The sequence below is a fragment of the Oncorhynchus gorbuscha genome, linkage group LG09 (genome assembly GCF_021184085.1).
Source record: "Oncorhynchus gorbuscha isolate QuinsamMale2020 ecotype Even-year linkage group LG09, OgorEven_v1.0, whole genome shotgun sequence".
NCBI lineage: Eukaryota > Metazoa > Chordata > Actinopteri > Salmoniformes > Salmonidae > Oncorhynchus > Oncorhynchus gorbuscha.
The window spans coordinates 64,188,450-64,203,331 of NC_060181.1; the positions used below are offsets into that span (position 1 = coordinate 64,188,450).

The 14,882-nt window shown below is 41.6% G+C and overlaps 2 protein-coding genes across 2 annotated transcripts in view; both read left to right on the plus strand.

Annotated features, from left to right (window-relative positions):
• kif5c (kinesin family member 5C) overlaps positions 1–3,233 on the plus strand; it is a 40,440-nt gene extending 37,207 nt beyond the window's left edge. The window contains exon 26 of the mRNA XM_046363105.1: positions 404–3,233. The gene's annotated coding sequence lies outside the window, so the exon portion shown is untranslated. The remainder of the gene's footprint in view (positions 1–403) is intronic.
• A 121-nt stretch (positions 3,234–3,354) lies between these two features.
• LOC124043941 (ly6/PLAUR domain-containing protein 6B-like) overlaps positions 3,355–14,882 on the plus strand; it is a 47,064-nt gene continuing 35,536 nt past the window's right edge. Inside the window, exon 1 of the mRNA XM_046363106.1 lies at positions 3,355–3,559. The gene's annotated coding sequence lies outside the window, so the exon portion shown is untranslated. The remainder of the gene's footprint in view (positions 3,560–14,882) is intronic.

The window sequence follows — 14,882 nt, forward strand, 5'->3', positions numbered from 1 at the left end:
GAACTCTGGGAATCACTTGAGGTTTACAGAGAAAGCCAAAGGCCTCAATGACATCTGTGTTGGGGCCAATATCTATGTCAGGACCAAAGCATTCACTCTATTCTACAAACTAGTACACAAGACCTGAATCTTAAAGAGCATTAGGGTCCCTAGGAAAGTGTTTCCGAGGCCCTTTAGTCTCTACATTTCAAATGTAAAGTTCAATATTGGTCCTCAAGGGGGCAGCACATATGTATGTAAAATCAGAGCTTTGTGTTTTTTTTGTCCCTTTCATGACCTCATGTAAGCTGAATACACCCATCTAACACTATTACCTCACACTTACAATGCGTACCAGGCAATCAAACCATAAACAATCTCTTTCTGAGTCTCTCCCTGAGTCTTTCTCTCTTTTTTTTCACAGCTGCAGGTGGAAGCTGGATTTTCCAGCTGGATGTACAGACCATATCTCCTCTCCATTTGGGACCGGACCCCACTCCAGAACTGTCTGGGATATTCTCTTTCCCCATGGACCTTGCTATCTCTCTCTCTCTCTAACCACTGGGACCAATCCTCCTCTCCTTCTCTCACCACTCTGCCTTTACTGGGACTCCAGACTCCTCATTCCTGAAAATAAAACACACTCTGTAAGCCAGATATCTTTATTAATAGGTCTCCTATCCTCATGGTCAAGAGGAAAGAGAGGCTCTGTAATGCTGAACAAGTGCTTTTCATCTTTCGCCTTCTTGAATCTCTCTCAATCTGCTTCTGTTTCTGGTGCTCTATCGATATTCCTCTCTCTCTCTCTCTCTCTCTCTCTCTCTCTCTCTCTCTCTCTCTCTCTCTCTCTCTCTCTCTCTCTCTCTCTCTCTCACACACATGTGTAATGAGCTCCTATATGTTGTTGAGGGTGATGTCTCTCTGGTGCTTGTTCAGTGTTGTATCTTGTGAAACAAGCTGGTTTTCCTTTAAGATAAATTATGAGAAAAAGGTGGTTTAGAGGGTAACATTGAACATGGTTGTTTAGGGGTTTCCGTCTAACACCAATACCCTCAGAAACAATAGAAGGGACACGTTGTTAAGGGTGAACGTATGGAGACACAGTTAGTATTGTATTGTGTCTTAGAATCGACAGTGTTTTTTGATGAATGTTTAAGATCACCTTTAAAAGTAGTGGTTTTGAAAGTAGCACTCTGTTTTGTACTGAATTTTGTTGATTTAATTATTATTATTTGCGCAACTTTGATGAAGATATCTGCTATTTATTTTACACATTTTATTTATGCAACATTGATGTTAGTTATTTGAACATGTGCTTTGACAATATCACACACTACTGAAGTCACGTGAAGATGCTATGGTCATACTTTACTAATCTACTCTGCTTGAGATGCATATTGTTAAGATACAGATCACCTGTCTTATTGTAAACATTTCTAAATCAGGGTATGTATCCCATATGGTTTTAATAATTGTCAAGCCACAGTAACAACATTTTAAGACCGCATTGGAGCAGATTGTTGAGACAGAACTTTGAATTTCCTGCAAATATTTTATATATACTTGGTTTCCGGGGCTTTGAGTCTTTTCATTTGTGTTACATGCAGACCAAATCGAATACATTAATGAGGTGCTATGAAGCCAAAACTGACGGATCGTACAGTTTATGAACATTTCCAAGAAATGTGAGGAATTAGACCTAAAAGATATATAGGTATTTTGTAATGCCTAACATGGTTATTATACCGCATTTCCTTCCTTTGCTGGGTTTCGTGTTTTGCTGCTTTAGACTGAATGTCTCACATGCCAGGTTGTTATTTTAAAAGAAGGTGTATCGTCAATTATCTTTATAAATGAAGGTGGAGAAAAAGAGGATGGAATGCCTGTGGTAATCTGAAGTTGAAGAGATGATGAGACGTGTGATTGGTTGTTTCCCCACTGCAATGATGCTGATCAGCCCATCAGTAGATCTGGCAGTGTATGGGCTCGTCGGAACTGAAGTGTTTTGAGTTCTAGGGTTTATCAGGGATTTCATGTTTGGTCTTTCTGGATTTACTCTCTCCACTCTAAAGAAGTAACACAATCAGAATGGTTTACAAATTATATAAGGTTGTCATTGGTCTGGGATCTTGAGTATTTCCTCCATGTCTACTTGTGGTCCACCTGTATTCATGGTGCTAAAGGATATTCAGACTCATGTTTTTGTATATATCTGCTCTCTGTCATATATCAAATCAAGTGCTTTTCGACTGCCTCTTTCATTCTAGTTCACAAAGTCTAAATAAGTGTTTTTTCTGAACTTCGTATGTGTTAAGGAAAAAAATGAAGTCACATTTCACATGGTTCGTAAACAACAAGTGTAGACTAACAGTGAAATGCTTACTTACGGGTCATTTTCCAACAAAGCAGAGTTAAAAAGATAAAGATTCAATGTTTTTTTTTAATAATGTCTAAATACACAGTGAATAATGAGTTCTGCTGTTGTGAAATGTGTTCTATTAAGGTGTCTTGGAACAGGGTCTTGCATTCGTTCACCTCTCATACTGGTTTCCTGTTGAAAGTCATGCATTAATTTACTTACACATATGAATGACCCTTCCTTAAGGTATTATCATGATGACTGAAGGATGACTGTTGGCGTCTGTCAAATTCCTGAGCTGAATGTCATTTCCTGTTTTAAATGTAATTTATCTTATCGCTTCTCTCTCGCTCTCTCTCTCTCTCTCTCTCTCTCTCTCTCTCTCTCTCTCTCTCTCTTCTCTCTCTCCATCTGTCGCTCTTGCTTCTGAAGTGTCTTTGGTCACTGTTAGTAACTCTTAGTCTGAAACATTTGCAAAGAAAGCGCTTGTGAGTCAACTATCAATGAGGTTTATTGTACAAGGGACAATCTTGTTCAGACAACGGTTTTCATAAGTTAAAGAGAAACTCTTGACATAAATCATATTTAGCCATTTGTCTCATCATACGCCATATGTTCACCACAAGATGTATCCCTGTCCTGTACCTAATAGGCTTCCACACTGTTCTGTTCAGACAAAATAGTGCTGTTGATGATGACTGCATGGTGTAAGATAGCAATTTCAGATGTCAAGATTCATTCAAATAAAGACAGATAAAACTGAACAAGTCTGGTGTTAGCCAACATAATAGCCTATTTCTTTCCCTTTACTTATTTAAATAGGCCTACATGATAATCTTGGATCCATAGACTGAACACTTTGTTTCAAACACAATAAAAATATTAATATAATCTATATCAATATGTTGTTGTTTTTCTTCTGGGAAATGGTGTAATTTTTTTAACAGCTATGATGAACAATTTGTGTGGGGGTGTGCGAGGGTGCCCACGCAAGTTCCCCATATCCACTTCTCCTCGAGAGGGAAACTTCACCTGCCCTTCAACCCCGCCCTCCGGTTGGCTTCCCCGCCTCTTCCCGGGTCCCGCTGCGTCTGCTGCCCTGTCAACCACACCGAGACGAGGCAACATGGGTCATACACCGAAGTTTTAGGCGACGAAAAAGATAACTACCTCACCATTTTCAACTAAATCCAGAAAGAAACTGACCAAACATTGCCAAAGGTAAGTCAATTGCACGGTTACACGGTTTTGCAACGAAGGAAGGCGCAATAAGTGATTGATAGTGTAGGCTACAGATTTTTGCATAGCCTAATTCATAGGTTACATCTAGCCATTATTGTAAGTATTACCGAAAACGTACTAATAATCATTCATCGAATATGGAAATATTCATAGTAGTGGCAAATGGTGGGATGTATTTTTTTCTGCTTCTATCGGCGCAAATCTTGTTATCGATGGCAACGTAGTAGTCCATGGTCGTGAACTGTTGTCCATTCAGCAGACAGCTGTTGGTGACATGTTTAACCATCGAACAAAGGCCATTGTATTGGTCCATTGAAAATGTGTGCGGAACACTCATGCCCAATAGTTTCCAATGGTTGAGCCATAGGAGAAACAATGGACATCTTAAGTGTCTGTACTGTGTACTCTTAACTATGGGGTACTGGTAACTGAGAAACAGAAATGTTTATCTGTCACTCACTGCCCCTAACTGTGGTCCAAACCACAACAGAGATCATTTGATCATTCAACTTAGAGATTCCATCACTAAGTATGATCCAGAATTATGTAAAACGATATGCATTTAGCCCCATAATGTTTGGAGTACAGTAGCTGAGCCTACAATTGCATCTTTTTTTGTTTGTTTTTTGTAGTGGTCAGGAAACCACACACCCAGCCACTTATAGCCCTCCTCGCTCCATTAATGTTCGGCTATGACAGTTGCAGTGCCACATAAGGCTAGCCTGTTTGTGTGTGTCCTGCCGGCCCAGGGATCCACTGCTGAGCCCTGTCTCAATCTGTCACCCAGGGACTAGCCAGGGCCACACAGGTTCCAGGAAAAGGAAATGCACAGCCAACAGAAATGTATTGCCATTGTCAGTTTCCCAGATCCCAGTTTCTATTCGTGCATATTTCTTTGGCATTTCTTGAGTATTGCTCTCACTCATCATGTAAACATATAGCCGACATATATTTATATCCAATTATTTACATCTTTAATTTAGTCCAAACAATTACCTCTTCCCCTACTGTATTTATTTATTTATTTTGCTCCTTTGCATCCCATTATTTTTATTTCTACTTTGCACATTCTTCCACTGCAAATCTACCATTCCAGTGTTTTACTTGCTATATTGTATTTACTTCGCCACCATGGCCTTTGTTTTTTGCCTTTACCCCCCTTATCTCACCTCATTTGCTCACATTGTATATAGACTTATTTCTCTACTGTATTATTGACTGTATGTTTGTTTTACTCCATGTGTAACTCTGTGTTGTTGTATGTGTCGAACTGCTTTGCTTTATCTTGGCCAGGTCGCAATTGTAAATGAGAACTTGTTCTCAACTTGCCTACCTGGTTAAATAAAGGTGAAAATGTATGTTACGTCATTGTCATTAAACACACAAAATATTTGAAATATGATAACAAGGACATCATTTTGAATGAAATCTAAGCTACCCATAAAGCATCACTCACCAGAGGGTACTTACTTTCGGTTGACTTTGTCCGGACAGGTGGTTCTCAGCATGGTCCCGTACACACCAACTGCTGCCACTAGTCCACCAGTGCACAACCAAAACAAGTTAAAAACAGACTGCCTACCCCCTCTCTTCAAGTCAAGGCTCCATACTTGTACAAGTCTGGTGCTCGATGTGTGGGAAATGTAGGGGGGCACGGTGCTGGCATTTGTATTATGCCCCCCCCTCCCCCGGCCTTTAAATCCCAATTCTTCCAGACTAGGCCTAATTTAAGCTACACCTCTCATTCTAGCAATGCGCCAACTTGATACTACAACCTATGCAGGATTATGTTAGGCTTCTCTCTTTCTCTCTGTCCTTGTCATCCTGTTATCTTTCTCTCTTCCTTGATCAATGCACCCAGCAGCCCCATTTCCTCCACTCTGGCCGTCTTCCATTTTCTAAAAAAAAGTATTTTTCCTCTTTCTCTACCCATCTCAAACTTGTCAGCCCCTCTATCAGTTGTGTCCCTCTTCCCTCTGTCTCCTGCCATCAGTCATTTTCCGGGGTAGTCAAGAGTGAAACTGAGCCCTCCTCCCCCTTCTTATCATGTCTGTCTGTGTGTTTGTCTGTCAGTCTGCTGTCAGGACAGTGGGAGATCACAGGGGAATTGGGTGATGAGCTGTTTGAAGTGGTGCCCTGTTCTTGAGGGCCTCGGCTGATGATGGCCTTAGAGTGGAAAAGGCAGAGAAGAATCCATCCATATGTGTCTGTTTGACTGGTTTCATCAAGGGCCCTCTCCAGTAAGATAGAATAGAGTTTCTAAATAAAAGCATTAGCTTGGGTTACCTGGGTAGTAGGGCTGTACAATTCATCTAATTCACATCAACATCGCAATATTGACCTGTGCATTATCCATACAGCAAGAGATCCATATCACATGCAATATTTTGAAATGCAACTCAGCCGTGTGTAACGTCTGTAGTTAACTCCGTCTTGTCAGTTTTCAGGCTGTTCTGTTAGGTCAAATGCAGTCTACAGATTGTACCAAACAAGAACAATGCTGTTTTTTTTCTCACTTTGTTTCTTAATATAAATCATTCTATTTCTATGTTTCCAACAGTTCACCCAAGTGTTTTGATCTATATCGCAAGTCAAATCGCAATAGTTGGTGAAAAAAAAAATCGCTGATATCATGTAGCTATAGCCTACTGCTGCAACACAGAGATAAGTGTTACAACCCTGAGCTCTGGTATTGCTCAAACAGTGCTGCTGCGCAATGTTTAAAGTTTGACTATCATTTAATTTATTGGGCTCCGGTCCTTGGCAGTAAGATCTAGCTCACAGACTCTTGGGTCAGTGTGTTTATAGTCGAGGAGAAGCACTTGTGAAGACATACTACTGCTAATGCTCTGGATAGATAGCACAAGTTGTGTTTTCTATTATTGGATTACGACTCAGTCAGAACATATCTGATAAGGACCCACCTGATATTAAGCATGGGTAATAACGGTTTTTACCATATGAAAAACATCTTTTGCCACATTCTGAGTCCTGATCTTAATCTTGAAAGTAGACGTTGATCTTTTTTTTTTGTCTTTTCAGAAAAACAGTAAATAAGTTCAATTCCTGGTTTCAAAGAAAGATACCGAAATATATATAATTATTTTTTTTAAGTTGGATGGATGTAATGTACAATAGAATCAACAAAATGTGCCTGTTATCAACAGTAACTAAATGTGGCTCCAAGCACATGTGTTCCTTTTGTTAGTTGCCAGTTTGTTGCAGAAGGTTCTTCATTAAATCATTTGGATACTGGCCAAGGTTTTAAGTTGCTTTTTGGTGTTTTTCTCCCTCTGTGTCGTATAACTGACTTCATCAAGGCCGACCCAACTCGAGGCAATTACACAGGAATCTGAGACTGGTCACACACTACCAATTAACTTTTTATCACTCTGCTGAAAAGAGGGGGCCTTGTTCACTGGCCTGCTTTGATTCAGCAGCCACCCCCCCCCCATGAAAAGAGAGCAGAGAGGGAAGGAGACAGATGGATAGACAGAGTGAGAGAGGGATGGATGGTGGTGGGGTAAGACGACCAGGTAGATGGCAAGAAGAAAGGTGGAGAGGGAAAAATGAGTCTTCTCAGTTCTCAATGTTTTCTCTGTTTTTTCACCCCCCCCATTATATCACCCTCCAAATAAACCACTGCAACAAACCTACTGTTATAAGCACTAATAAAAAAGCGACATATTATATAATTGGATGACAAGATGGAAACTGTTTTGTTCAGAAGGCATTTAGATAAACTCCCCTGCAGCTAGGATTTAACCTTAGTGAAAAACTCCAACAGGAGCTAAGTGAGAACATAGCATTACATGAATGTCATATGATTATTATACGGGAAGACTCCATATGTTGTGAATGCAATGACGTCAAGGCTTTGAGGTATAGGGTCTTAATATAGACATGTAAAAAATGTCAACCTTCAGGCTATAGTACACCTCCATCACGTGTCATCTGAGCGCCATGTCATTATGTCATGCAGCCTCCCTACAGGTTTATGTCATTGACAAGATGAGGACAGGCTATCATTGTGTGTAGGGAGAGATTGATGGATGTCATCTACTCAGGCTTCCCCCCCATACTTAAACAGAGTTACCTCAAGAAATCTGCCTTGCTGTGGAGTCTTGAGAAATTCCCAGTTGAATTAAATGCATATGAGATCATGTACAATATTTCCCCATTATTTTCATTGGACTGGCTGTTTTCCAACCCATGGTGTCAAAATAAATAATGCCAATGGAATGCCCCATGGTTGAAAAAGGGGAGTGTCAGTGGTTCCCTGGAGGCTAGTCTTCTGATTGAAGGGGCAGGTCCAGAACCACAAGGGATGGTACCTGCACTAATAAGGCCTGGTCTGAGGCACCTGCTCTTTTCCCGGGTTGATGTCCCTGTCCAGAGATTATGTATGACCCAAAGACAAACAGGTTGCCACAGTGACTGATAAGAGTTGCTTATGAACATTGGCAGATTGCCACTGTGTCCTACCTGAGGAAAACCTTGTGAATTCCAAGTTATCTTGAATCAACATTTTAAACTAGGTAGGGTGAGGCAGAAAGAGAGGTGGGAGAGATTTGTCTGTAAACAAGAGCATTTCATTAAGGTACAATTTTCACATCTCTGTGTTCTTGCCATACTGACTTCTGACTCCTTTAAGCAACTCTGTCATGGATTTATTTCCCTTTCGAAGTGGTAGGCGCTCTCTAGTTAGTCTCCGAGGTGATGAATCACACATGTGGTGTGGACAGACCTCATTGCCATAAACAGAACACCCAAGGCTTCATTTCTAACCCGCTCCCAAATGAAGAGTTACGAACATGCTGATCTTTAACGTTGGCACCTGTGACCAGAAAGGGATTTGCCCAGGCCAAAGATGAATGGTTAAAGCAATGGTTCCTTTTTGGACTGCTGAGTTAAGGGAGAGCCCTACGCAGGGCATTGTGTGATTTAATCTCTGCCATGGGACATGTCTTAATAAACAGAAACTGGCACTGCCCCATAGAATGTTCAGGCAGGCTGCACCACCGGCTCTGCACTCAGGTGACATATCTGAAACCATGGGAGAAGAAGGGATTACTATATTCAACCTCGCTGGATAAAACTTCCAGGCATCTCTATTCAATTACCTTGGCCCAAGGCCCAGGTGGGACAGCTAAAGGAGTTTAATTTAATCTTAACCTGACAAGAGAACTCCGGGATAGGACCCAATCTCTCATCAGCTCTACAGATTAGATCTCCAAGGAGCAAGGTCGACAAAGGCACAGGCAGACTAACTGGGGCAGTCGCCCAATGGCCTGCTCTGGTTCTATTGATTCCACTGTAGGTTCGGAGAAGGAATTGTGTCTCATTAATTAAAACGATCGAAGACCCTCGACCATTAAGGAGAAGCTCTCAAAGCTTTAATGAAGATAATCGCCAAGTTGAATGGTCCAATTATACAGCCTATTAAACCAGGTACTCCTTTACAAAAAAAAAAGTGAAAGTGACTCCATCCAATTGTATAGTTCCTCATGGTACTGAGTGAGTCAATGCACATGAAATGTTTATATTTTGGTGTGACTGTCGAGTTTGACAAAGGATTTTATGTTTAATCTACACTTTTTAATTACATTTTGGCCTGTTTCCGCCAGTGCCCCAAAAACCGATGAGAGAAGACAGAAGAAGTAGGCACGTAGTGACCCAGTTCAGAGTAAGTTAGTTGGCACATTGAAAAACTATAAAACCGAATTGTTTTACTGTCAAAATGTATTTCCCAGCTCTACCTGCGTCCTCCCCCAGCTACAAGAAGCCTTTTGTCCATGAATAAAGTGCCTTCTATTGGAAAACACCTGCAATTCCAGGCTCACCTTTTTCATTGAGACTCAGTATCTGATGTTTGAAAGACTGCTTTGTCCTCCTGAGGACCTTTTATGCTACCTATATAAGCAAAGCTTAAGCCTAATATAATTCGGCTTTGTCATGTTTTTTAAAATAATTTTAAACTCTTAAACCCTGGATTTTTACAGTTTTTTAAATGTTTGCCAGTTAACAGTTCATGGGGTCAACTGGCTTAGACAGGCTATAACTATGTGCTGAGTTTCACACATTCCTGCAGAATGTAGCTGGTTGAACGTAAACTGTATAACACACTAGGTGGGTGGAGTAGTAGACCATTTGAAACCAGTTGAAATCTAAGATGAATAAGCCTGATCCTGTAAATCACAGTCAGATCTAACTGTCAAGACACAATAGACATAGCTCCACTCTGAGATACCTCTGTCAATAACGGTCTGACACAGCACAAATACGCATTAGTCTCACTATTCTTTCTCAATCTCACAATAGCTCTCAGTTCTTGTGTTGAAGTTGTTAGATAGTGTGTTATTACCTACCACTTGTGGGGCTACAGGTACATTATATATACAAAAGTATGTCAACATCCCTGTCAGCCATACCCGTTGCTGACAGGTGTATAAAATCGAGTACACAGCCATACAATCTCCATAGACAAACATTGGCAGTAAAATGGCCTTAGTGAGCTCACCATCATAGGATGCCACCTTTCCAACAAGTTAGTTTGTCAAATTTCTGCCCTGCTATAGCTGCCCCGGTAAACTGTAAGTGCTGTTATTGTGGAAACGTGTTATTGTGGAAAGTGGTAGGTCACACAAGCTCACAGAACGGGGTGCTGAAGCGTGTAGCGCGTAAAAATCATCTGTCCTTGGTTGCAACACCCATTACAAAATTCCAAACTGACTCCGGAAACAACGTCAGTACACAAACTGTTCGTTGGGAGCTTCATGAAATGGGTTTCAATGGCGGAGCAGCCACAGACAATGGTCTGGGGCTGTCTTTCCTGGTTCGGGCTAGGTCCCTTAGTTCCCTTGAAGGGAAATCTTATGTTCTTCCAACTTTGTGGTAACAGTTTGGGGGAAGGCCCTTACTTGTTTCAGCATGACAATGCCCCTGTGTAGAAAGCAAGGTCTATACATAAATGGTTTGTCGAGGTTGGTGTGGAAGAACTTGACTGGCCTGCACAGAGCCCTGACCTTAACCCCCATTGAACACCTTTGGGATGAATTGGAATGTCGATTGCGAGCCAGGCTTAATCGCCCAACATCAGTTTCCAAACTCACTAATGCTCTTGTGGCTGAATGGAATCAAGTCCCCGCAGAAATGTTCCAACATCTAGTGGAAAGCCTTCCCAGAAGAGTGGAGGCTGTTATAGCAGCAAAGGGGGGGACCAACTCCATATTAATGCCCATGATTTTGGAATGAGACGTTCGACAAGCAAGTGTCCACATGTCGCATATATTACCCCTAGTGGATCACTTCTGGAGAGTCAACAGCATACTGCCTTCTTTACAGCTGTCAGGCAAGAATTTGGCTACTTTATTTAGCAAACATTTAGCATTTTGTGTAGCCAACCCCAATGGTGAAGAGACACACTTTCCCCCTTCTGATGACCAGGTGGCGAATCGCATCTCTGCATGTCTGGCAGACATATCAGTGTGGATGACGGATCACCACCTCAAGCTGAACTTCGGCAAGACGGAGCTGCTCTTCCTCCCGGGGAAGGACTGCCCGTTCCATGATCTCGCCATCACGGTTGACAACTCCATTGTGTCCTCCTCCCAGAGCGCTAAGAACCTTGGCGTGATCCTGGACAACACCCTGTCGTTCTCAACTAACATCAAGGCGGTGGCCCGTTCCTGTAGGTTCATGCTCTACAACATCCGCAGAGTACGACCCTGCCTCACACAGGAAGCGGCGCAGGTCCTAATCCAGGCACTTGTCATCTCCCGTCTGGATTACTGCAACTCACTGTTGGCTGGGCTCCCTGCCTGTGCCATTAAACCCCTACAACTCATCCAGAACGCCGCAGCCCGTCTAGTGTTCAACCTTCCCAATTTCTCTCACGTCACCCCGCTCCTCCGCTCTCTCCACTGGCTTCCAGTTGAAGCTCGCATCCGCTACAAGACCATGGTGCTTGCCTACGGAGCTGTGAGGGGAACGGCACCTCAGTACCTCCAGGCTCTGATCAGGCCCTACACCCAAATAAGGGCACTGCGTTCATCCACCTCTGGCCTGCTCGCCTCCCTACCACTGAGGAAGTACAGTTCCCGCTCAGCCCAGTCAAAACTGTTCGCTGCTCTGGCTCCCCAATGGTGGAACAAACTCCCTCACGACGCCAGGACAGCGGAGTCAATCACCACCTTCCGGAGACACCTGAAACCCCACCTCTTTAAGGAATACCTAGGATAGGATAAAGTAATCCTTCTCACCCCCCCCCCCCCTTAAAATATTTAGATGCACTATTGTAAAGTGGTTGTTCCACTGGATGTCATAAGGTGAATGCACCAATTTGTAAGTCGCTCTGGATAAGAGCGTCTGCTAAATGACTTAAATGTAAATGTAATGCATTAGTTCCTTGCCTGAATTTCTTCTGTTTAAGGGATTTGATGTCTTTTCAGATCAAACACATCCCCAAATGGTTGCTCCACTGATGCCTCAGTAGCGCTCACCCATTTGGACTTGTTGGCTTCACCTGCAGAGTGCTTTACAGACGATACCTGAGACCGCTCAGGTGGTTTTCTGGGCCCATATCCACCCCTTTCTGCGGCATCCGCGGTGAAAGCGGTTTCGATTTCCTGGCAGAGTGGGGAGATACAAAGACAGTCCTTGTTTTGGAGACTCCCTTTCCTAGGCCTAGCGGGCTGGAACCTGGGGAGCAGGGTGGGAGTGGCAGGGGGTGGGTGGTGGGGTAAGGGGGTGCAGAGGGGCATAATCTGACGGTCAATTAAACTGACCCTAAAACTCACACCCATGTAATGACCAGGAGGGATGGTTCTCCAGGGGACCGAAGCACTGACTTAAGGGAGGCCGTCTACCATGGGCAGACAGCATAAAATCTCAATATTACATTGTCTTTTCCATACTGTAGGACATTATGGTCAGAGTCTACAGTGTTAAATTTTGCAATTGCTCAGCATCCGACCTATATACTATGCAGTGACAGAGGAAGGCCCCAAAAATGGTCAAAGACTCCAGTCACCCAAGTCATGGGCTGTTCTCTGCTATCGCACCGCTAGCGGTACTGAAGTGCCTAGTCTAGGTCCAAAAGGCTCCTTTACAGCTTCTACCCCCAAGCTGTAAGACTGCTGAACAATTAATCAAATGGGCCACCAGGACTATTTACATTAACCCCCCCCCCTTGTTTTTACACTGCTTCTATTGTTTATTATAATAATAATAATATATGCCATTTAGCAGACGCTTTTATCTATGCATAGTCACTTTACCCCTACCTACAGGTACAAGTTACCTCGACTAACCTGTACCCCCGCACTTTGACTCGGTACCGGTACCCCCTGTATATAGCCTCATTATTGTTATGTCATTTTATTGTTCATTTTATTACATTTTTTCCTTTAGTTTATTTAGTAAATATTTTCTTAACTCTATTTCATGAACTGTTTTACCGATTAGTCGGCCTATTTATATATATATTTATATATATATTTGTAATAATGACAATTACAACAATACTGAATGAACAATGAACACTTATTTTAACTTATAATACATAAATAAAAATCTATTTAGTCTCATAAATAATGAAACATGCTCAATTTGATTTAAGTAATGCAAAAACACAGTGTTGGAGAAGAAAGTTGAAGTGCAAAATGTGCCATGTAAAAAGCTAATATTTAAGTACATTGCTCAGAACATATAAAAGCTGGTGGTTCAATATTCCCAGTTCTTCAATATTCCCAGTTAAGGAGTTTTAGGTTGTAGTTATTATAGGAGTTATGACGCGTTGACTATTTCTCTCTATACCATTTGTATTTAAGAAACCTTTGACTATTGGATGTTCTAATAGGCACTTTAGTGTTGCCAGCCTAATCTCGGGAGTTGATAGGCTTGAAGTCATATACAGCGCTGTGCTTCAAACATTGCTAAGAGCTGCTGGCAAACGCAGTAAAGTTTGAATGAATGCTTACGGGCCTGCTGCTGCCTACCACCGCTTAGTCAGACTGCTCTATCAAATATCAAATCATAGACTTAATTATAATATAATAAATAGACCGATTATGATTTTTCAATAGCGATACCGATTATTGGAGGACCAAAAAAAAGCCGATACCAATTAATCGGACGATTTTTTTATATATATTTGTAATAATGACAATTACAACTATACTGAATTAACACTTTTATTTTAACTTGATATAATACATAAATAAATATATTTAGTCTCAAATAAGTAATGAAACATGTTCAATTTGGTTTAATAATGCAAAAATGCAGTGTTGGAGAAGAAAGTAAAAGTGCAATATGCGCCATTTAAAAAAGCTAACGTTTAAGTTCCTTGCTCATAACATGAGAACATATGAAAGCTGGTGGTTCCTTTTAACATGAGTCTTCAATATTCCCTGTTAAGAAGTTTTAGTTTGTAGTTATTATAGGAATTTATAGGACTATTTATCTCTATACATTTGTATTTCATATACCTTTAACAATTGGATGTTCTTATAGGCACTATAGTATTGCAATCCTAATCTCGGGAGTTGATAGGCTTGAAGTCATAAACAGCGCTGTGCTTCAAGCATTGCAAAGAGCTGTTGTCAAATGCAGGAAAGTGCTGTTTGAATGAATGCTTACGAGCCTGCTGCTGCCTACCACCGCTCAGTCAGACTGCTCTTTCAAATAACAAATCATAGACTTAATTACAATATAATAAACTCACAGAAATACGAGCCTTAGGTCATTAATATGGTCAAATTCGGAAACTATCATTATTATCGACTAAAAGGTCATACGTGTCTTTTATTTTAATTCTGGTGCCCCTCAGCACACACAAGCTTGGTAGCTAGCTAGGTGGTTTTGGTCCAACGTTAAAGCAACTCTCTGAAGTTCAGTAAACCGTAAACTCTTTGGGGTTTGAAACTTTTCAGAGCTTAATTTCCAACCCCTGATTGCAATACATATATAATCTTGAGAATCACAATACATATCGTATGGGACCTAAATATCAAATATCGCGAGGTCCCTGGCAATTCCCAGCCCTAAAATGTGGCCAATATGTAGAACATGACATCATCTTGACATGATGCAACTGGAATGAGTCAATTACAGTAGAAGGGTGTTTTCTTTCCCTCTCTTTTTCTGTAGAGTCATTCAGAATCAAAATGACCCCAGATTCTGCACACAGAAAAGCAAACCTATACCCAAGGGTCAAACAATCAGGTTCCTTTCCTCCGCTCCGCTCCACCCCTCGCCTCTCACTGAGGCACGACAAGACGAGATCAGATAACAACCACAC